Genomic DNA, 22,118 nt, shown 5'->3' on the forward strand with positions numbered 1-22,118 from the left:
GTGGGTCTCTTGTAGACAGCAAATATATGCATCTTGTTTTTGTATCCATTCAACCAATCTGTGTTTTGGTGGGAACATTTAGTCCATTTACATTTAAGGTAATTATCGATATGTATGCTCCTATTTCCATTTTCTTAATTGTTTGGGGTTCGTTATTGTAGGTCTTTTCCTTCTCTTGTGTTTCTTGCCTAGAGAAGTTCCTTTAGCAATTGTTGTAGAGCTGGTTTGGTGGTGCTGAACTCTCTCAGCTTTTGCTTGTCTGTAAAGGTTTTAATTTCTCCATCAAATCTGAATGAGATCCTTGCTGGGTAGAGTAATCTTGGTTGCAATTTTTCTCCTTCATCACTTTCAATATGTCCTGCCAGTCCCTTCTGGCTTGCAGAGTTTCTGCTGAAAGATCAGCTGTTAACCTTATGGGGATTCCCTTGTGTGTTATTTGTTGTTTTTCCCTTGCTGCTTTTCATATGTTTTCTTTGTATTTAATTTTTGACAGTTTGATTAATATGTGTCTTGGCATATTTCTCCTTGGATTTATCCTGTATGGGACTCTCTGTGCTTCCTGGACTTGATTAACTATTTCCTTTCCCATATTAGGGAAGTTTTCAACTATAATCTCTTCAAAGATTTTCTCAGTCCCTTTCTTTTTCTCTTCTTCTGGAACCCCTATAATTTGAATGTTGGTGTGGTTAATGTTGTCCCAGAGGTCTCTGAGACTGTCCTCAGTTCTTTTCATTCTTTTTTCTTTATTCTGCTCTGCAGTAGTTATTTCCACTATTTTATCTTCCAGGTCACTTATCCGTTCTTCTGCCTCAGTTATTCTGCTCTTGATCCCATCTAGGGTATTTTTAATTTCATTTATTGTGTTGTTCATCGTTGTTTGTTTCATCTTTAGTTCTTCTAGGTCCTTGTTAAATGTTTCTTGCATTTTGTCTATTCTATTGCCAAGATTTTGGATCATCTTTACTCTCATTATTCTGAATTCTTTTTCAGGTAGACTGCCTATTTCCTCTTCATTTGTTAGGTCTGGTGGGTTTTTATCTTGCTCCTTCATCTGCTGTGTGGTTTTCTGTCTTCTCATTTTGCTTATCTTACTGTGTTTGGGGTCTCCTTTTTGCAGGCTGCAAGTTCGTAGTTCCCGTTGTTTTTGGTGTCTGTCCCCAGTGGCTAAGGTTGGTTCAGTGGGTTGTGTAGGCTTCCTGGTGGAGGGCACTAGTGCCTGTGTTCTAGTGGATGAGGCTGGATCTTCTCTTTCTGGTGGGCAGGTCCACATCTGGTGTTGTGTTTTTGGGTGTCCCTGGACTTATTATGATTTTAGGCAGCCTCTCTGCTAATGGGTGTGCTTGTGTTCCTGTCTTGCTAGTTGTGTGGCATAGGATGTCCAGCACTGTAGCTTGCTGGTCGTTGAGAGAAGCTGGGTGCTGGTGTTGAGATGGAGATTGCTGGGAGATTTTCGCCATTTGATATTATGTGGAGCTGGGAGGTCTCTTGTGGACCAGTGTCCTGAAGTTGGCTCTCACACCTCAGAGGCACAGCACTGACTCCTGGCTGCAGCACCAAGAACCTTTCATGCACACGGCTCAGAATAAAAGGGAGAAAATGTAGAAAGAAAGAATTAGTAGAAGTAGAAAGAAAGAAAGAAAGTAGGGAGGGAGGGAGGAAGGAAGGAAGGAGGGAAGGAAGGAAATAAGAAAGAAGATAAAGTAAAATAAAGTAAGATAAAATATAATAAGTTTATTAAAATAAAAATATAATTATTAAGAAAAAATTTTTTTAAAAAAACAGAGAGATAGAACCCTAGGACAAATGGTGGAAGCAAAGCTATACAGACAAAATCTCATACAGAAGCATACACATACACACTCACAAAAAGAGGAAAAGGGGAAACAATCATAAATCTTACTCTCAAAGCCCACCTCCTCAATTTGGGATGATTTGTTGTCTATTTATGTATTCCACAGATTCAGGGTACATCAAGTTGATTGTGGAGCTTTAATCCGCTGCTTCTGAGGCTGCTGGGAGAGATTTCCCTTTCCCTTCTTTGTTCTCACAGCTCCCGGGGCTCAGCTTTGGATTTGGCACCGCCTCTGCGTGTAGGTCGCCAGAGGGCGTCTGTTCTTCGCTCAGACAGGACGGGGTTAAAGGAGCCTTTGATTCGGGGGCTCTGGCTCACTCAGGCCTGGTGGAGGGAGGGGCACGGAGTGCGGGTGGAGTCTGCGGCGGCAGAGGCCTGCGTGACGTTGCACCAGCCTGAGGCGTGCTGTGCATTCGCCCGGGGGAGCTGTCCCTGGATCACGGGACCCTGGCAGTGGCAGCTGCACAGGCTCCCCGGAAAGGGGGTGTGGATGGTAACCTGTGCTCGCACACAGGCTTCTTGGTGGCGGCAGCAGCAGCCTTAGCGTCTAATGCCCGTCTCTGGGGTCCGCGCTTTTAGCCGCGGCTCGCATCCGTCTCTGGAGCTCCTTTAAGCAGCGCTCTTAATCCCCTCTCCTTGCACACCAGGAAACAAAGAGGGAAGAAAAAGTCTCTTGCCTCTTCGGCAGGTCCAGACTTTTCCCCGGACTCCCTCCCGGCTAGCCGTGGCGCATTAACCCCCTGCAGGCTGTGTTCACGCCACCAACTCCAGTCCTCTCCTGGCACTCCGACCGAAGCCCGAGCCTCAACTCCCAGCCCCGCCCGCCCCAGCGGGTGAGCAGACAAGCCTCTCGGGCTGGTGAGTGCCGGTCGGCCCGATCCTCTGTGCGGGAATCTCTCCGCTTTGCCCTCCGTACCCATGTTGCTGTGCTCTCCTCCGCGGCCCCGAAGCTTTCCCCCTTGCCACCCGCAGTCTCCGCCCGCGAAGGGGTTTCCTAGTGTGTGGAAACCTTTCCTCCTTCACGGCTCCCTCCCACTGGTGCAGGTCCCGTCCCTATCCTTTTGTCTCTGTTGTTTCTTTTTTCTTTTTCCCTACCCAGGTACGTGTGGAGTTTCTTGCCTTTTGTGAGGTCTGAGGACTTCTGCCAGCGTTCAGTAGGTGTTCTGTAGGAGTTGTTCCACGTGTAGATGTATTTCTGGTGTATCTGTGGGGAGGAAGGTGATCTCCGCGTCTTACTCTTCCGCCATCTTCCCGGAAGCCTCTGCCATCAGATTTTACTGGAGACAAGGAAGACTGTTGTTGTACCCTAGAGAGTGTGAAAAACTTGATCTAATGTCACAGAAATGAAAATATAAGAAGGGAGGGTCCAGGAGGTGGGAACACATTTGGCTGTTGTAGATCAGCTTTGTGACTTGTCTTCTTAGTATAAACCTCCAGTGCTGGGTGTGACTTGAGAGGTGATGAAAGGGGCTAGTTGTTCACAGTTATATCTTTGTTGATCTAGCAAGGCACTGTCTTTCCTCCAACTTGACCTGGAATTGCCAGTGTTCATCGCTGGGTTAAACCACAAAGACAAAACTCATTTGAAAGTCTTTGTATCTGGTAGGGTGGGACAGTAACCTTTTATCAGCCCGCCTCCCATCTCTGAAAAGTATTGTTAGTATTTAAGGAAATCTGCCAGCTCTTTTGAAAAATCGGCCGTAGACCCTCCAAGGCAATGAAAGTGGCTGGACCTCACAGCCCAGGCTTCTCTTTCTAGAGGTTCATCTTTCCCTTGGAGATCTCACAGATTCCTCCCGTTAGTGCTGGAATTGCTCTTCTCTACCTCTCCTACCTAGGAAGACCCAGGCTGGGGTTCATTAAAGGAGCTTGATGACAGGTTTAGGTGCAAGAACCTATTGACCTCAAGCAATGCTGTACCCCAGAACCTCAAAAGTTCATAAGTGGCAGCCTGTGTGGGATGAAAGCTCAGCCCTCTCTTGGCCCTCATGCCCATGCCGTCCCCGCTGTTCACTGCTTTGAATAAAGTTGCTCATGTATTGATCTCTCCTCCTTATAAGGTCCCTTATAAACAAGATTAATGCCTTATTCATCTTTGTAGCCCCTTACCGTTGAACACACAGTACCTTGCATTGGTGCTTGTAAATACGTTAACAGCACAATGAGAATATACGGCATTTTTGTTATTCTAGGTTTATTTAGGAAAATAACCCTAAATTAATTAGTAGAAATCAGTTCATCAGATTAGTTAGGATAAACTAGTTTAGTAGATGCTTTAGTAGAAATTAGTTTGTCAAATTAGTTATTTGGCCTTGGATTAGCTTTGAGGCCGTGGATAGTGAACATCAAGGCCTTAGGAAAGTGCCAGGGAGCCTCAGAGACACCAAAAGAAAGGAAATATATAAAAACAGAAGCAGAGAACCAAAGTCAAACTTCATTTACTTAATAATCTTACCTCAAATTATTCTGCCTATACCATTGCACATTCACTTGAATGATATCTCCCCCTGCCCTTTTTTAATGGTGTATTTCCTCAATATCTCCAAAGAGAGTACAAATAGAGCATAGTATTGCTTTTCAAGACTAGGCACTGTGGGCTGTCTCTCCCCCCAACCCCCCGCCCCAAATCTATAATATTGGCACAAAGACGATGCTCAAGAATTGCTTGTGAGTGGAAAATACATAAAACTTCATACAGTGAGGCACTGTCTCTTTCTTGTTCCTTTTATCTTTAGCCTAGCATGCAGTAGTTTCAATGAGTATTTTTGTATGAATAAATATATTTTCTCGGTGGTCTTTGAATCCAGCCCCCCACCTTTTTCTTTCAGGGCTGGAACAACCAATATCTCTGACAACTTAAACTCTCACTCCCTTGTATTGATCACATCTGTAAGTACACAATAGGAGCATTACACTCTTCAGTTAAAATTCCAGCAGGGAGCTATGACCAACAATTACTTCCCTTAAATGACTTTCATTTCTGTGATCAGCTCTAGAGCTAAGGGGCTAGTTGAACCTGACCACAGATGACATTAGATGATTTAATAGTATCAACTCGGTTTTGAAGTTGTAAGTTAAATAACGTTGATATGTCAATATAGAAGATGACGCACTTAAGAACCCCAAGTTTCTTTCATATTCAGTTATTCAGAGTCTTTTTCAGGGTCATTGTCAGATAATTGCTCAGATGAACTCTAAGGAAATACCTGTATGTTCCAGTGTAATGAAGACCAGTTCTTGCACCCTGAAAGAAGTCCACACCATTCCTCCATCAAGAGGAACTCTTGATGTAACTGGAAGAATTTTAGAAAGTAAGAATATATCTGTGTAATAATGTTGCACAAACACTGGAATTTATTTCTGAGTTGCAGTTCATCAATTCTGGGTCCATATGCTTATTTATTTTTATTTATTTATTAATTTATGATATGAATTATATATGTAATTTGTATATTTTATTATATTTTTATTATATGAAATATTTTTCGATATACCATAGAAAGAAGGAAAATTTTAAATGAACATTAACTTTTTCATTAAATTGTTCTATACTGCCATTTTAAGAAGTGCCTAGTATTCCATTCATCCATTCCATGAATGGATCATAATGTGAATAAGTTTAAAATAAAATTTGCTAAAACAAAATATCTTCTCTTAGTCAGCCATCCACAGTTTCTTCCAAGACTTCATTCTCAGCTGCTAGGGAGAAAACACTCAACACAAAAGAACCTCAGCTCCAGGTAAGATAAATGGTTTAAATTTCACTTAAAAAAAAATTGAAATAGAGTTGATTTACAATGTTGTGTTAATTTCTGCTGTACAGAAAAGTGATTCAGTTATATGTATATATATATACATATATATATATATACACATCCTCTTTTTTAATATTCTTTTCCATTATGCCTTTTCACAGAATATTGAATATATTTCCCTTTGCTATGCAGTAGGACCTTGTTGTTTATCCATTCTATATATAATATTTTGCATGTGCTAACCCCAAACTCCCACTCCATCCCTTTCCTCCCCTCACCCTTGGCAACCACAAGTCTGTTCTCTATAACTGTGACTCTGTCTCTGTTTCATAAAAGTTATTTGTGTCATATTTTAGATTCCACATAATAAGTGATATCATATGGTATTTCTCTTTCTGACTTAACTTCACTTAGTATGATAATCTCTAGTTCCATCCATGTTGCTGCAAATGGCATTTCATTCTTTTTTATGGCTGAGTAGTATTCCATTGTATATATGTACCACATCTTCTTTATCCTAAATGGTATAAATTTGATGTCTCATTGAAGATCTGGATCTTAGGTTCTTTTCTCTCTAAAATACAGGAGGTTGGTCCCAGGACGCCCAGTAGATACCAAAATCCAGGGAGCTCAAGTCCCTTATGGCATAGTATTTGCATATAACCTATGCAATCCTCTCGTATACTTTAAATCATCTCTAGATAACTTATGATACCTAATATGATGTAAATACTATGTAAATAGTTGTAAACACAATGTAAATGCTATGTGAATAGTTGCCTTACATGGCAAATTCATGTTTGGCTTTTTGGAACTTTCTGGGTATTTTCAATCTGTGGTTGGTTGAATCTGCAGATTTGGAACCATGGATAAGGAGGCCTGACTGTATCAAGGATCTTTGTTCCAGGGGGTGCAGAGTAGACATAGAAAGATCCCTTTTGTCTTGGTACTCACCAAGGGAGCACCCCAAATTCCTGTGCTTGTTTCTTTAAGTCTTGGGTAGCACCTAGATGTCAAACAGATAATTTCTTTTTCAGGAGGTTTTCTGGATGAGAAATCCACTCCTTCTCTGTGATATAGGATGGTCTAGCAAGCTAGGTAAAATAAATAGCAAGATTTTGTAGGATCTTCCTTGATTACACTTAAATCACGTTCTTGCTCATACTTAAAGTATAAATCCACAGTCATTTATAAAGCAGCAACTCCTTGCTGAAATTGGGGCACAAGCATGAGTAAGACTGAATCTTTTAAAGAAGAGAGCTTTCCATCTCTATTGGCAAAGTGAGTCATTATTGTAAATGCTTCTGAAGAATGTAAATTATTTGTAAATAACATTTGTAGGGTTTTTTAAAATGTAAAATTTATTGTCATACATATATTTATGCCATAAATGGCCTGACCTGCTTCTTTCAGAGTCTCATACTTCTTCTGTCTTGAGGCCCCATACCTGGGACTTTGGGTTGCTTCCATATTTACTAGTCCTTAGTAATAAATTACCAATAAAGAAATGTTTAATAACTAAAGACAGAAGTTGTATTTGATATCTACATTGATAATCATCAGCTTGATGCCATTCCTTAATGTCCCACAAAAACACATGTTCTTTCAGAGGAGGATCTAACCATTGCATCTTCCTCCATTTGGTGGATGTCCTATCAGTTCTTCTTAAGGTTAATGGCTCCCTATTCAAAGAGGGATTTCTGTCCTCCTCGCAGCACTAGCTACGTCTTTTTTCTTTCATTGATTCACCAGATATTTACTGAGCGCCTACTCTATGGTACTGCTCTCTGCTTATGATACCACGTCTTGGGCCCAAGGCATTTCCCTGCCTCTGTCAAAGTCACAGTTTTGATCATCGTTCCAGCACACGTCCTAGATACACTAGAGGTTTTCCCTGGGACTTGGACTAAAAGTAAGGTAACTCAGCTTTAATTGAATGTGCTCTGTCTTATTTGATGAAACTAATGAAAATTACAAGCATTTAAAATTATGAATTACTTTAATAAGGACAAAGTAATTTCATAAATTAATTAATATATCATTTATTAACTGCCATTAAATCCTTGTTAATTAAGTAAAATGGTAAAGTTAAATAAAAAGATGGATGATTTCCTAAAGGAGATGAAATTGTGATTTAAACATCTTTTCTTAATTGGTTTAATTGACAAGCACGGCATTGTACAATATAATTCATCCAGGACTGGGAACTACAGGCTGACAAAAGATGTCACACAGATAGAGCATTTTGTGAGCAGGAAGCAGTGAGGATTATTCTCTAGAGAATGATCACATTCTGTTTTACTCTACTCCAGTGGTTATGAACTTTGTCTTGGTTAAGAGTTCAATATACATAAGTCAACTAATGTTCATTGAGTATCTCTTATATGCCAGGCATTTAGGGCATAAGAACTAAAGATTTATTTGAACAAAAATAGATCCTTTTGAGAATTTGATGAAAGCTAAAGATTTCTTCCAACAGAATAAATAAAATATAAACATGCAAACTCACACCAGCTTTTACACGCAAACTCTCAGGAGGTATATAGACCCCTAAAGTTCATTCATGGAGACCCTCAGGTCTGTGGACTTAATTTAAGGACCCTCCCCTATTTGAAGTTATTCAAGCAAGGAATGATGTGTGTGTCTTAGGACCAGGCACTTCACCTCCCTAGGCTTCCATATTTTTGCCTATTAAATGAGAGCGGTAGATGAAAGCCTTCCATTTTTAAAAATCTGTAAACCTACGAATGGGTGTTATAAATATGCTTGTCTGTTTACATCATCTGTCTCTCTGTTGCTCATATTTGTGTGTGGAGGTAGGAAAGAATAGCACAAAACAGAGCATAACAAAACAGAATAGGAATCAGAGAATCCTCTGGAGTTTAGTTATCACATCAACTCATCAATGAGAAGAGACAGTGGCAATCCAGATGGTAAATGGTCCCACAGTGAGTGAGTGTCAGAGTCGGGACTTGGCTCTGCATTTCCTGACCTCCAGTCAGCTGACCACAGTGCCGCAGTGTGTATGAAGATTTATCTCCCACTAATGCCTACAAGTGGTTACACTAGCTTAATAACATCTTTCAAAATGGATATCAAAATTCATACATTGAAGTTCCACCCCCCCAGGACCTCAGAATATGATCTTATTCTTTACCAAGGTAATCAAATTAAAATTAGGTCATTAGAGTGGGCCCTAATCCAATATGTCTGTTGTCCTAATAAAAAGGAGGAATTTTGAGATGGGTGCTCACACAGGGAGAATGTCATGTGTAGATAAAGGCAAAGATCAGGTGATGCTTCTATAAACCAGGGAACACCAGATGTTGTTCACAAACCTCCAGAAGCTAGGAGAGTCTTGGAACACATTCTCTCTCACGGCTCTCAGAAGAAACAACCTTGATTTTGGACTTCCAGCCTCCAGAAATGTTGTTTAAGCCACCCAGTTTGTGGTACTTTGTTACAACAGGCCTAGGAGGTCAAATGGCCCTCTGGGCTTTGGTTTCCTCATCTGTCAAGTGAGGGGTAACCCAGATAGGTAAGTAGTTCTCAGATGGTGTTCTGGGAGCCCTTCAGGGGCCTGTGTGTTTGTGATACAAGAAAACTGTGAAGAAAAAAATGTATCTATGTATGTATATAAGTAAGTATGTCTGTTCGTTCAGGATTCCCCTCACCTCTTCCTCCTCTGTACCAGCTGCTTCCCCAGAAACAAGTCCTCTCTATTTTCCTGTTAGGGAAAGATCTCTAAGATACTGTGTGGAAAAAGCAATCATGCCGCAGTGTGTATGGTATGCTCTCTTATTTTGTGTTTAAAAAATGGAGGTAATCGGGGCTTCCCTGGTGGCGCAGTGGTTGAGAGTCCGCCTGCCGATGCAGGGGACACGGGTTCGTGACCCGGTCCGGGAAGATCCCACATGCCGCGGAGCGGCTGGGCCCGTGAGCCATGGCCGCTGAGCCTGCACGTCCAGAGCCTGTGCTCCGCAACGGGAGAGGCCACAACAGTGAGAGGCCCGCGTATCGAAAAAAAAAAAAAAAAAAATGGAGGTAATCAAAAAGACGAACAGTAGCAACTGTTGGTGAGGATGTGGAGAAATTGGAAACATGCATACATTGTTGGTGGGAATGTAAAATGATGCAGCCCCTTTGGAAAATAGTCTGAAAGTTTCTCAAAAATTAAACAGAGTTGCTATATGACTAGCAGTTCTACTCCTAGGTATATCCCAAGAGAATTGAAAATATGCTTACACAAAAACTTATATGCCACTGCTCTTAGCAGCATTACTCATAGTAGCCAAAAAAAGTGGAAACAACACAAATGTCTATCAGCCAATGAATAGCTAAACAAAGTGGATTTAAAATTCCACTAATGGGCTTCCCTGGTGGCGCAGTGGTTGAGGGTTCGCCTGCCAATGCGGGGGACACGGGTTCGTGCCCTGGTCCAGGAGGATCCCACATGCCGCGGAGTGGCTGAGCCCATGAGCCATGGCCGCTGAGCGTGCGTGTCCGGAGTCTGTGCTCCGCAGCAGGAGAAGCCGCAGCAGTGAGAGGCCCGTGTACCACAAAAAAATAAATAAATGAAAATAAATAAATAAAATTCCACTCATGTAATTAATTAATTAATATATACTTCCATTTTGTATTCTTAAAATGGAATATTCATCCATAGAGAGGAAGGAAGTACTGATACATGTTACAACATAGATGAACCTTGAAAACATTATGCTAAGTGAGAGAAGCCAGTCATCAAAGGCCACCATCAAAGGCGATCATATGATTCCGTATATATGAAATGTCCAGAATAGGCAAATCTATGAACTCAGAAAGTAGATTAATAGTTTCCTAGGCATAGGGGAGTTGGAGGGGGGGGAGGTGATAGCTGAGGGATGTGGGCATTCTTTTTAGAGTAATGACAAAGTCCTTTAGTTAGATAGTGGTGATGGTTGTACAGCCTCGTGAATAAACCAAAACCCACTTAATTGTACATTTTAATTTGTACATTTTTGAATTTTATGGTATGTGAATTGTATTTTAATTTTAAAACCTTCTGGAAGGGAATAAAAAATTTTTAAAGGGAGGCAAATAGTTCATATTTTCTTGACTATGCACAAAGAAATTCTGTAAGGAGACATAAGACACTTATCAGTGGTTACCAAGATTGGGATGGGCTTCGGAGAGAGTGGGAACTGAGCAGATGGCGAGACAGGTGAGAGAGAGAGGTTTTTAAAAAACCACAGAATTATATACACCTTTTTAAAATGTATTTATTTCTTTTTGGCTTTGTTGGGGCTTCGTTGCTGTACGTGGGCTTTCTCTAGTTGTGGCAAACGAGAGCTACTCTTCGTTGCGTTGCACGGGCTTCTCATTGCGGTGGCTTCTCTTATTGCGGAGCACGGACTCTAGGCGCGCGGGCTTCAGTAGTTGTGACACATGGGCTCAGTAGTTGTGGCTTGTGGGCTCTAGAGCGCAGGCCCAGTGGTTGTGGTGCCCGGGCTTAGTTGCTCTGCGGCATGTGGGATTTTCCCAGACCAGGGCTCGAACCCGTGTCCCCTGCATTGGCAGGTGGATTCTTAACCACTGCACCACCAGGTAAGTCCCAATACATCTTTTAATATTTTATAATTTTATATTAAAATTTGAACCATGTGAATAGATTGTCTTTTGAAATTTAGGTAAGCATAAAATTAATTAAAACTATATATGTTGTATTAGAGTTTTATTATGGTTAGTTTGGTAGCATATAGGTTTCAATTCCTAGATATGAGATATTGAGTACACATATTTAACTTCTGTTTTTACAACATTTGGTTAATTTATCATTAGGAAACGGGTTTGTTGGATCCCTTTTCTACATGATTATGTTGTTTGATTACCCATGCTGGACAATCCTTTCTCTTTATTTTTTTTCTTTTTAACTAATTAATTTATTTATTTATCTTTGGCTGTATTGGGTCTTTGTTTCTGTGCGAGGGCTTTCTCTAGTTGTGGCAAGTGGGGGCCACTCTTCATCGTGGTGTGCGGGCCTCTCATTGTCGTGGCCTGTCTTGTTGCGGAGCACAGGCTCCAGACGCGCAGGCTCAGTAGTCGTGGCTCACGGGCCCAGTTGCTCCGCGGCATGTGGGATCTTCCCAGACCAGGGCTCGAACCCGTATCCCCTGCATTGGCAGGCAGATTCTCAACCACTGCGCCACCAGGGAAGCCCTCCTTTCTCTTTTTGATGCAATTTCTTTTTTTAATTATTATTTTTTTACTGAAACATAGTTGGTTTACAATATTATGTTATTTTCAGATGTACAACATAGTGATTCAAAAATTCTTAATAGACTGTACTCCTTTTAAAGTTATTATACAATATTGGCTGTATTCCCTGTGTTGTACAATATATTCTTGTAGCTTATTTATTTTATACATTGTGGTGTGTACTCTTAATCCTCTATCCTTGTCTTGACCCTCTCCCCTTCCCTCTCCCCACTGGTAACCACTAGTTTGTTCTGTATATCTGTGAGTCTGTTTCTGTTTTGTTGTATCATTCGTTTTATTTTTTAGATTCTACATATAGGTGATAACATACAGTATTTGTCTTTCTCTGTCTGACTTATTTGCCTAAGCATAATACCATCTAGGTCCATCCATGTTGTTGCAAATGGCAAAATTTCAATCTATTTTATGGCTGAGTAGTATTCCTGTGTGTGTGTGTGGGGGGTGTGTGTGTGTGTGTGTGTGTGTGTATCAGTCACATCTTTATCCATTCATCTGTTGATGGACACTTAGGTTACTTCCATATCTTGGCTATTGTAAACAATGCTGCTATAAACATTGGGGTGCATATATCTTTTCAAATTAGTGTTTTTGTTTTCTTTGGATATATACTCAGGAGTGAAATTGCTGGATCATATGGTAGTTCTATTTTTAGTTTTTTGAGGACCCTCCATACAGTTTTTCACAGTAGCTGCACCAGTTAACATTCCCACCAACAGTATCCAAGGGTTTCCTTTTCTCCACATCCTTGCCAACATTTGTTATTTGTGGTCTTTTTGTTGATAACCATTCTGACAGGTGTGAGGTGATATTTCATTGTGGTTTTGATTTGCATTCTCTGATGATTAGTGATGTTGAGCATCTTTTTATGTACCTGTTGGCCATCTGTATACCTTCTTTGGAAAAATGTCTTTTCAGGTCTTCTTCCCATTTTTAATTGTGTTGTTAAGGTTTTTTTTTATATTGAGTTGTATGAGCTGTTTATATATTTTCGATAATAACCCCTTATTGGTCATATCATTTGCAAATATTTTCTCTCATTCAGTAGGTTGTCTTTTCATTTTGTTGACAGTTTCCTTTGCTGTGCAAAAGCGTTTAAGTAGGTCCCATTTGTTTATTTTTGCTTTTGTTTTGTTTGCCTTAGGAGACAGATCCAAAAAAATATTGCTATGATTTATGTTAAAGAGTGTTCTGTCTATGTTTTCTTTTAGGAGTTTTATGGTTTCAGAGCTGAAATTTACCTTTTTAATCCACTTTGAGTTTACTTTTGTATATGGTGTGAGAAAATGTGCTAATTTCATTTTTTACATGTAGCTGTTCAGTTTCCCCAGCACTGCTTATTGAGGAGACTGTCTTTTTTCCATTGTATATTCTTGCCTCCTTTGTTGTAGATTAATTGACCATAGGTATGTGGGTTTATTTCTGGGCTTTCTATTCTGTTCCATTTATCCATATGTCTGTTTTTGTGCTAGTACCATACTGTTTTGATGACTGTAGCTTTGTAGTATTGTCTGAAGTCAGGGACCATGATTCTCTTCTTGGTACAATTCTTATTTCTTGTAGGACTATTCAGTTTACCTTTTATTTCTCTGCATTTGTTCTTCTCAGCATACATAAAAGGATAAGCAGACATGTAATTAGTGAAACAAAATGCCTACATATAAGAATATTCCTACTTATCAAAACCTTAAAATTAGTAAAAGGGAACCTTATCCTTTTTCATTTCAACTAACTTTTTGTAATTTTAATCAGTGTTTTATAAACTATAGATTGCAACTAAATGTTTTTTTATGCAGTTAGTTTCTTAAATTGATTAAAAAGTTGAATAAAATAGAAATAAACAGTTCATGAGACATAAGAAGAGTGAGTAGAATTTTGTGTAGCATTTAAGGTGTGTGATGTGTATGTGTGTGTAGTATAATTCTAGCTGTGGGCCTTGGTTTAAAAAAATGTCTGAAAGTCACTGCTTTCTATTAATTCTTTTCTTTAGAGTATTGTTATGAACTTGTGTCTTTTATAGACTTGATTTATTTCAGTTAACCAAAATGATGTGTAATTCTTATTACTCAGGTTACTAATTACTATTATTCATATTATTATAATTAATAATAATTATTATTGTTTTCATGGATCGCCAAATTATGACAACTTGACTAGTGAGAGATCTTTTACATTGGCTCCTGTGAGATTCATCAGTGGTAGTGTATCAGTAGTTTGCTCTTTTTTATCATACAGAATTTCATTGAATCAATATCCACAATTCATTAGTCCATTTTCCTCTTGATGTATATTTGTGTTGTTTCTGTTTTGAGACTATTATTAATAAAACTGCTACAAACATTCTTGTGTAAGTCTTTTTGTGGACATAAGCATATCTTTCTCTTGGATATACTATATAAATATATGAGGGGTAGAATTATAGGTCATTGGGCAGGCAGATGTCTGTTTAACTTTGAGAGATATTGCCAAGCAGTTTTCCAATGTGGTTGTACAGTTTTATACTTCCACCAGCAATGTATAAGAATTCTTATCGCTCCATATCATTGCCAGTGTTTCATATTGTTAATCTTTTAATTTTAGCTACTCTGATAGGCATGTGGTGGCATCTCATTGAAGTTTTAATTTGCATTTTCCTGATGACTAAAGATATTGAGCACCGATTCAGCATGCTTATTGGTTATTTGGATATCTTCTTTTGTGAAGTGCCTGCTTAGCTCTTTTGCTCATTTTTTTAAAATTACTATTTTTTAAAATCTTTTCTGTTAATCTGTGGCTTGCTTTTTCACCATAATAATGAATTCTTTTGGTGAACAGATATTTTTAAATTTGATGAGATCCCATTCATCTAATTTTTTTCTTTTAGGATTAATATCTTTTTTGTGTTAAGAAATCATTGTCTACCCCAGTGTCTTGAATAGTGAGCTATTCTGAACAAAAACAGAGGAGAGGATTTTTTTTTTATAAATTTATTTATTTATTTGTTTTTACTTTTGGCTGTGTTGGGTCTTTGTTCTGTGCGTGGGCTTTCTCTAGTTGCAGTGAGTGGTGCCCGGGCTTCTCATTGTCGTGGCTTCTCTTGTTGCAGGGCATGGGCTCTAGAGTGCAGGCTCGGTAGTTGTGGCACACGGGCTTAGTTGCTCCGTGGCATGTGGGAATCTTCCGAGGCCATGGATTGAAGCTGTGTCCCCTGCATTGGCAGGCAGATTCCCACCCACTGTGCCACCAGGGAAGCCCAGAGGATGTATTTTTTTAAGGTTATGAGTTCACATCTATTTTTTAATTTCGCCTATTGTTTCTTATTTGTTTCATGTTTATTTCTTATTTAGCTTATTATTCTCTACTTTCCTCATAGTACTGATCACTAAGACTTTCCACTGCATTTATAACATAATCTTTTATTTGAAAAAAAAGGTGTTGAAACTTAAGAGAAATATATATGAAACCCCCTACCAGACTACATGGTATTTAAAGTCAGTATCATCTTTTAGATATTATGATTCACTGTGTGAGGATAATCTAGGAAGAATTGCATACCAGGGACAAATCCAGGTTTTGTGGGACTTGGAGCTTATATGAGTTAGAGATCGCTTTTTTTTTTTTTAAGAAGATGTTGGGGGTAGGAGTTTATTAATTAATTTATTTTTGCTGTGTTGGGTCTTCGTTTTTGTGCGATGGCTTTCTCTAGTTGTGGCAAGCGGGGGCACTCTTCATTGCAGTGCGCGGGCCTCTCACTATCCCAGCCTCTCTTGTTGCGGAGCACAGGCTCCAGACGCGCAGGCTCAGTAGTTGTGGCTCACGGGCCTAGTTGCTCCGCAGCATGTGGGATCCTCCCAGACCAGGGCTCGAACCCACGTCCCCTGCATTAGCAGGCAGATTCTCAACTGCTGCGCCATCAGGGAAGCCCCGAGATTGCTTTTTAAGAAACAGAATTTTACAGGCCATCTCTCCTGGGGTTGCCACATTTCAAGATGTGTCAGTCATGCCAAGATGTGATCTGATGTGTTGAGATGCATAGATATGTGAGTTTGCTCACAGAAACACTCATTGTTTGTGGTGTTGCTGTAAATTTGTACCCTACATTCATAGGAATTGTAAAAACTTTTGTAAGATTTCCATAAAAAATACATATGATGTGTTTATATTTGTATACATTGCAGTATAGAGCATATATATGAAAAAATAGAAATTCCATTTTGACTAGGAGACAATGAGGTCAAACCTTCAACTTACAATTTTATACATCTGATAATTGGAAGAATTCCTCACAGACTAGCTTTTGGCTGTTACTCTCCAGTTTTCATAACACAATATAGTCAGTGCCCTTCATCTTCATATCATGATGCAAGATGAGTCAGAGTGGGCACTAGAATTGTTCTTGGAAGAAATTATGTCCTGGGAGGCTAGCAGTACCTAATTATATAGAAGAGTGACTGATAACTGCATCAGTTTATCCCACTAAATCCAAGTTAACTGTGTCTCCAGCTCATCTTCCATTTAGCTGGATCTTTAGAATACCTCTGGTCACTGCAATGTCACTCAACAAGATGGAAAATGTGATTGTAGTGGAAAGAGAAAGCTACCTTAAACAGTTATAATTAAAATATTTCACTTCTACAAAATTTACAAAAATATAAGTTCATGTGAATATGTTGCTGGAGCCTCTCCTAGACTTTGGAAGGGGAGTGGCTCTAAAGCTTAAGATTCATTATTTCATGGTAAATTTGCCTCTGCTTATTACTTAAAATTAGAAATTTAAAAGAAGCATGATATACACATTATTTAATAATTACTCCCTGCTGTAAATATTAGATAATATTTAAATTTTAGCTTAGAGTATATTAGGTGCTGTTGCATATGCAAACATCCACCATGTGTTGTAGAAAACAACCCCTCAGTACCTGGTCCATAACATGTGGTCAAGAATGTTTTAGGAATAAGAATATGCATGAAAAAAATACTTAAAATATGTGATAGTGAGGACCATTACCAGAGACTAATGTAAAAGTAACATATCCCCATTTTCATTAGATCTTATTATTGAAAACGTCATGTGATAATGTAATAAAAAAAAGGTTCCATTTATTGTTACTCTGTGCCAAATATCATGAGACAGATAAATATACTATGTTACTTTATTTACATTAGTATCTTTCTGAAATCTTTTTAATATTTCAATAATTATAAGGGCTATGCCTTTTTATTCCACTAAATGACTCATGCACTCACTGATGTCAACAATATTTGAGTATTTGAGTTAAAATGTGGTTCCAACATTAAATAAATCTACCACATTTCACAATGAGTATTTTTAGAAAATATTTTCCAGTATCTATTTTAGTAGAAAAATAGTACATTTTTCCATTAACTGTTTGCCCTGATCTGAAAAATATTTCTGGCATCCACAGTTACATATTTTGACAGTCATGTGAATCTAATAAGAACAAAGCAAACTCTGAGGTACTGAGAGAAGATACCATGGAAAGAGAGATAAAATAATCATTATGGAGGAAATTATTATTTACTCCATGGCATAATTCAAATGCATAAAATGAAAAAAATTTTAGAACAATTATAATAAATTTTGTAAGCATATTTTTAAAGCATGATTACTGCTATAAATTATTTGAGAATATGCTTTAAAATGTTATAAAGCATACTGAATATTTTAAGTTTGACATTTTCACGATGACGAGGTGGGTCAAGGCAGAAATTTAGGAGTCTGAAGAATGATCTCTTGGGTAGCTAAATTAGTTTAACCAGCATTTTTAAGTTGATAAAAATAATACATCTTGTTTGTCCATCCTAAATGCATAATGTTTATGTGTGACTCACATTTTATTCCATTTAATTAAATAAAATTATTCATGCAAAGTACCAAGATCCTTGCCTGGAACAGAGAAAATTGTTAAGTACGTTATTGCAACCCCTTATCTCTTAATTATATTTAACAGAGATGTCAGTTGCATACTGTTGTGACCAGTTATGGTAGATTATCTAATTAAGAAAATATATCTTTTGTTTAATTTATTTAAGATTTAAATGTAACTCAGACTTTGAAAAAAAACTGTGAAGAGTAGCATTCAATCCAAAAAATATCGATTTAGGGAATTCCCTGGTTGCCCAGGGGTTAGGACTCCACATGGGTTCCATCCTGGTGGGGGAACTAAGATCCCACATGGCACACTGCCAAAAAGGAAAAACAAAAAACAAATAATATTGATTTAAGTTTCAAGCTATAACAGGTAAGAATTTTTTTTAAAGGATTCTGACATTGTCTCTACCCTTGAGGAGTTTATAGCTTTGCTGCCACAATTTGAGAATAAAACCATAAGCAAATAGACATTTCTCTAAAGAAGATACACAGATTGCCAACAAACACATGAAAGGATGCTCAACATCACTAACCATTAGAGAAATGCAAATCAAAACTACAATGAGGTATCACCCCACACCAGTCAGAATGGCCATCGTCAAAAAATCTACAAACAATACATGCTGGAGAGGGTGTGGAGAAAAGGGAACCCTCTTGCACTGTTGGTGGGAATGTAACTTGATACAGCCACTATGGAGAACAGTATGGAGGTTTCTTAAACAACTAAAAATAGAACTACCATACAGCCCGGCCATCCCACTACTGGGCATATACCCTGAGAAAACCGTAATTCAAAGAGTCATGTACCACAATGTTCATTGCAGCTCTATTTACAATAGCCAGATCATGGAAGCAACCTAAATATCCATCAACAGATGAATGGATAAAGAAGAGGTGGTACATATATACAATGGAATATTACTCAGCCATAAAAAGAAATGAAATTGAGTTATTTGTAGTGAGGTAGATGGACCTAGAGTCTGACATACAGAGTGAAGTAAGTCAGAAAGAGAAAAATAAATACCGTTATGCTAACACATATATATGGAATCTGAAAAAAAAAAAAAAGGTTCTGATGAACCTAGGGGCAGAACAGGAATAAAGACACACATGTAGAGAATGGACTTGAGGACACGGGATGGGGGAAGGGTAAGCTGGGACAAAGTGAGAGAGTGGCACTGGCATATATACACTACCAAATGTAAAATAGATAGCTAGTGGGAAGCAGCTGCATAGCACAGGGAGATCAGCTCGGTGCTTTGTGACCACCTAGAGGGGTGGGATGGGAGGGTAGGGGGGAGACGCAAGAGGGAGGGGATATGGGGATATATGTATAGGTACAGCTGATTCACTTTGTTATACAGCAGTGACTAACACAACATTGTAAAGCAATTATACTCCAATAAAGATGTTAAAAAAATCGTATGCAAATAAGTGCTCAATTGTCTTATGTAAATGGCAGGTAGGTAACCCTTTAGGGAAGGGCAGTTGCATGGCCTGGACTGGTCAGATAGAATGTGAACCGAATCTTAACGAATGGGAAAGGTTTGGCTAGGCGATGAAGAAAGAGCTTCCTGGGAGAGTAAATGTTTTCTCATTCATAAGTAGAGCAGGTAGTTTTTTAAAACTGTTTTGAAATTTACAGATTGTGATATTTGGTGATGCCCTGTTAGATTTAAGGTTATAGAACCCTCCTTTAACAGGTGCTTTGCTTAGGTCATGTTCAGAATCTCCTTTAGAAATTCAAAGGACTCAGAATAACCAAAACAATCTTGAAAAAGAAGAGCAGAGTTGGTCAAGGTTGTGCTTAAACCTCCTTAGCCAGTTATTTTTACCTTTTACCGTTGAATGTGTGTGCAGCTCAGAGGCTGCTACATAGTTCAGAGGGTTTATTACTTTGGTTGTGTTTGTTGTTGGACCTTTATAGCCAGAAGCAGGAGCTTGGAGCTTTCTTCTCTGATTGCTCCTGAGGTATGTTGGGAAAATATAATTAAAAACAAAATTTCTCAACCCAGAGAACTTCTCCATAGAGATCATAGAGAAAGAAAACAGTTTTATTATCGATTAAGAATTAAACCAGAATGTGATGTGCATCCTTGACAATCACTAAAAGATTGTAAAGACAGAAAGAAATCCTCACTCTTAGGCAGCCAAGCAGATACAACCCATCGCATGCATGTTTTCCAGATAAACAGCGGCTAGTCAAGTAAGAGGTCTTGATAGCACGTTTTGTCACACATAAGTTTGTACTAACTTTACCTGGTAATTGGGGTGACCATCTGTGTTGGCTAATTGGCTTTATCCAGAAAAAAAAGAAAAAGCAAATTTCTCATGTTTTTATGACAGCTGGTCATAAAAACCAGCTTGGAACAAGGTCCCAGGCTCTTACCTTCCCACAGACACTGGGAGATAGAGGTGCTGTCTCTGCTGATCGCTGATAGTTACATTTCAGAGAGATGGCTTCCAGGTCCTTGAAAAAGACAGTTCTGGGTCTTAAAGCTGAAAAAGGCTAATCTAGTCTTCGAAAGGATTTATATACATTTCAAAGAGAGGAGAAAGTACTTACCATTATAAGTTTTCTACAGCAAATGACCTGAGAAAAAGGAAGGTAGGCACACAGTTTTCTAGCCCACCAGGGGTGACTGTGGTGTTATTTTTAAGCCTGGCTTCCTAGGAGTTGCCCCGCAGTCAGAGCAGCGTATTGTCCAGTCAGCATTTGCTCAGAGGTTGTGTTTAAGCCCCTTGTGCCAGTGAGCCTTCTGCCCTGGGTTGATGGGTCTGTGTGCAGCTTGGAGAATGCTTTCCACTTTGCCCAGTGATTGCTTCTGAGTAGGGGCTGCCCAGGCTTCCTGACCCCTAGAGTTGACTCTGATCCCAGGATGCCTCTTCTTGGATATTTCTTTCCTGTTTCTCTCTCTTAAACTTCTAGCTGCTTTACTGTTTGGCTAATTCAAGCAGCTACTAGCCACCTCTTAATGGTTCTCCGCTGAGATGGGTATTATTTTTCAGCAATGCCTGTAGGCATGGAGTTCTTCATTCTCAGTTCCAAATAAAGTCATTCTTCTCAGGCAGAGCTACAGACCTTCATCATGTGGACTGCCTTTCCTCTTGGGAAGAACCCCCTTTCCACTCTACCACATTTGGCTGTGAGGACTCGCTTTCCCTGGAATGACACTCCTGCTCTATTAGTTTGCACTGAGGTAGGCGTGGGGAGGAGTTGGCAGCCCCTGGTCTTCTCAGCTTGCGCCTCCAAGTGGGAAACTTTTACCCCATGAATGAGCTGGGGTGGGGGTAACTGGAGCCCCAGGATATTTGACCTTCTGTGCCTGGGGTATAGCTTCTGCCCTATGAGTGGGGGGTTGGGTAGAGGATGAGAGACCTGGTCCTTAGCCATGCCTGCCTATAATAGAGCTTCCTAGAATAGATGAGAACTGTCAACAACCTGTCCTTCCTGGGATGAAACTGTAGCCCCAGACTGTAGCTGAGGGGGAGAAGGAGCTCCCATTTTTTTGTCTGCACATGAATAGAGCTTCTATAATGAGGAGCTGGTGAGATAGTGGAGTGGGTTGTGGTTCAAATACTATGATTTTTACTGATATTTAGTAGATTTTCTTGAATGAATATTTCTCTATTTGCTGTTTGCCCCAGGACAATTTCCAGACTTTAAAAAAATAAAAAATTATTTTTTCACCCGTTAAATTATTTTGCTGGAAATTCAATTGAGCTCCTTACTTTATCATTCCATAAGTCCCACTTCTCACCTTCATTTTGAAATATGTTTTCACTAGATATAGAATTCTTGAAATCTTGGTTGACTTTCTTTCTTTCTTTAAGTATTTTGAAGATGTTGCTGTATTGTATTTTGACTTGCATAGTTTCTAACAGTCTGATGTCATTCATATCTTTGTTCTCTGCAAGAATTTTTCTTTATTTGGCTTTCAGCAGTTTGACTATAATGTGGTCAGGTGTAAATTTTTTTCTATTTTTCCTGCTTGGTGTTCTCTGAGCTTCTTGGATTTGTGTTTGTTGTCTACTGCTAATTTTGGAAAAATTATCAGCCATTATCTCTTCAAATATTTCTGTTGATCTGTTCTCTCCTTCTGGTACTTCAACTATGTCTATACTAGACCATTTGATATTGTCCCCAGAGCTCTTAAGATGTTCCGGTTTTGGTGTTATTGTTTGGGTTTTTTTCTCACTCTGTTTTTACTTTGTGTTTCAGTCTGGATAATTTCTGTTGGCTTATCTTCAAGTTCGTTGATTCTTTCCTCTGTTATGACCAGTTGCCTAATAAGCCCATTGAAAGAATTTTTCAACTGTGTTACTACAATTTCTTCAATTTCTAGAATTTCAGTTTGACTGTTTTTTATATGTTCCATCTCTT

At 39.0% G+C, this 22,118-nt stretch overlaps 1 protein-coding gene across 1 annotated transcript in view; it reads left to right on the plus strand.

Annotated features, from left to right (window-relative positions):
* NMU (neuromedin U) overlaps positions 1-22,118 on the plus strand; it is a 238,046-nt gene that overhangs the window by 114,037 nt on the left and 101,891 nt on the right. The window contains exons 4-5 of the mRNA XM_027102888.1: positions 5,016-5,163; positions 5,511-5,592. The gene's annotated coding sequence lies outside the window, so the exon portion shown is untranslated. The remainder of the gene's footprint in view (positions 1-5,015; positions 5,164-5,510; positions 5,593-22,118) is intronic.

This window comes from Aethalodelphis obliquidens, unplaced genomic scaffold, assembly GCF_003676395.1.
Source record: "Aethalodelphis obliquidens isolate GAN/ISIS:26980383/991018 unplaced genomic scaffold, ASM367639v1 scaffold6, whole genome shotgun sequence".
NCBI lineage: Eukaryota > Metazoa > Chordata > Mammalia > Artiodactyla > Delphinidae > Aethalodelphis > Aethalodelphis obliquidens.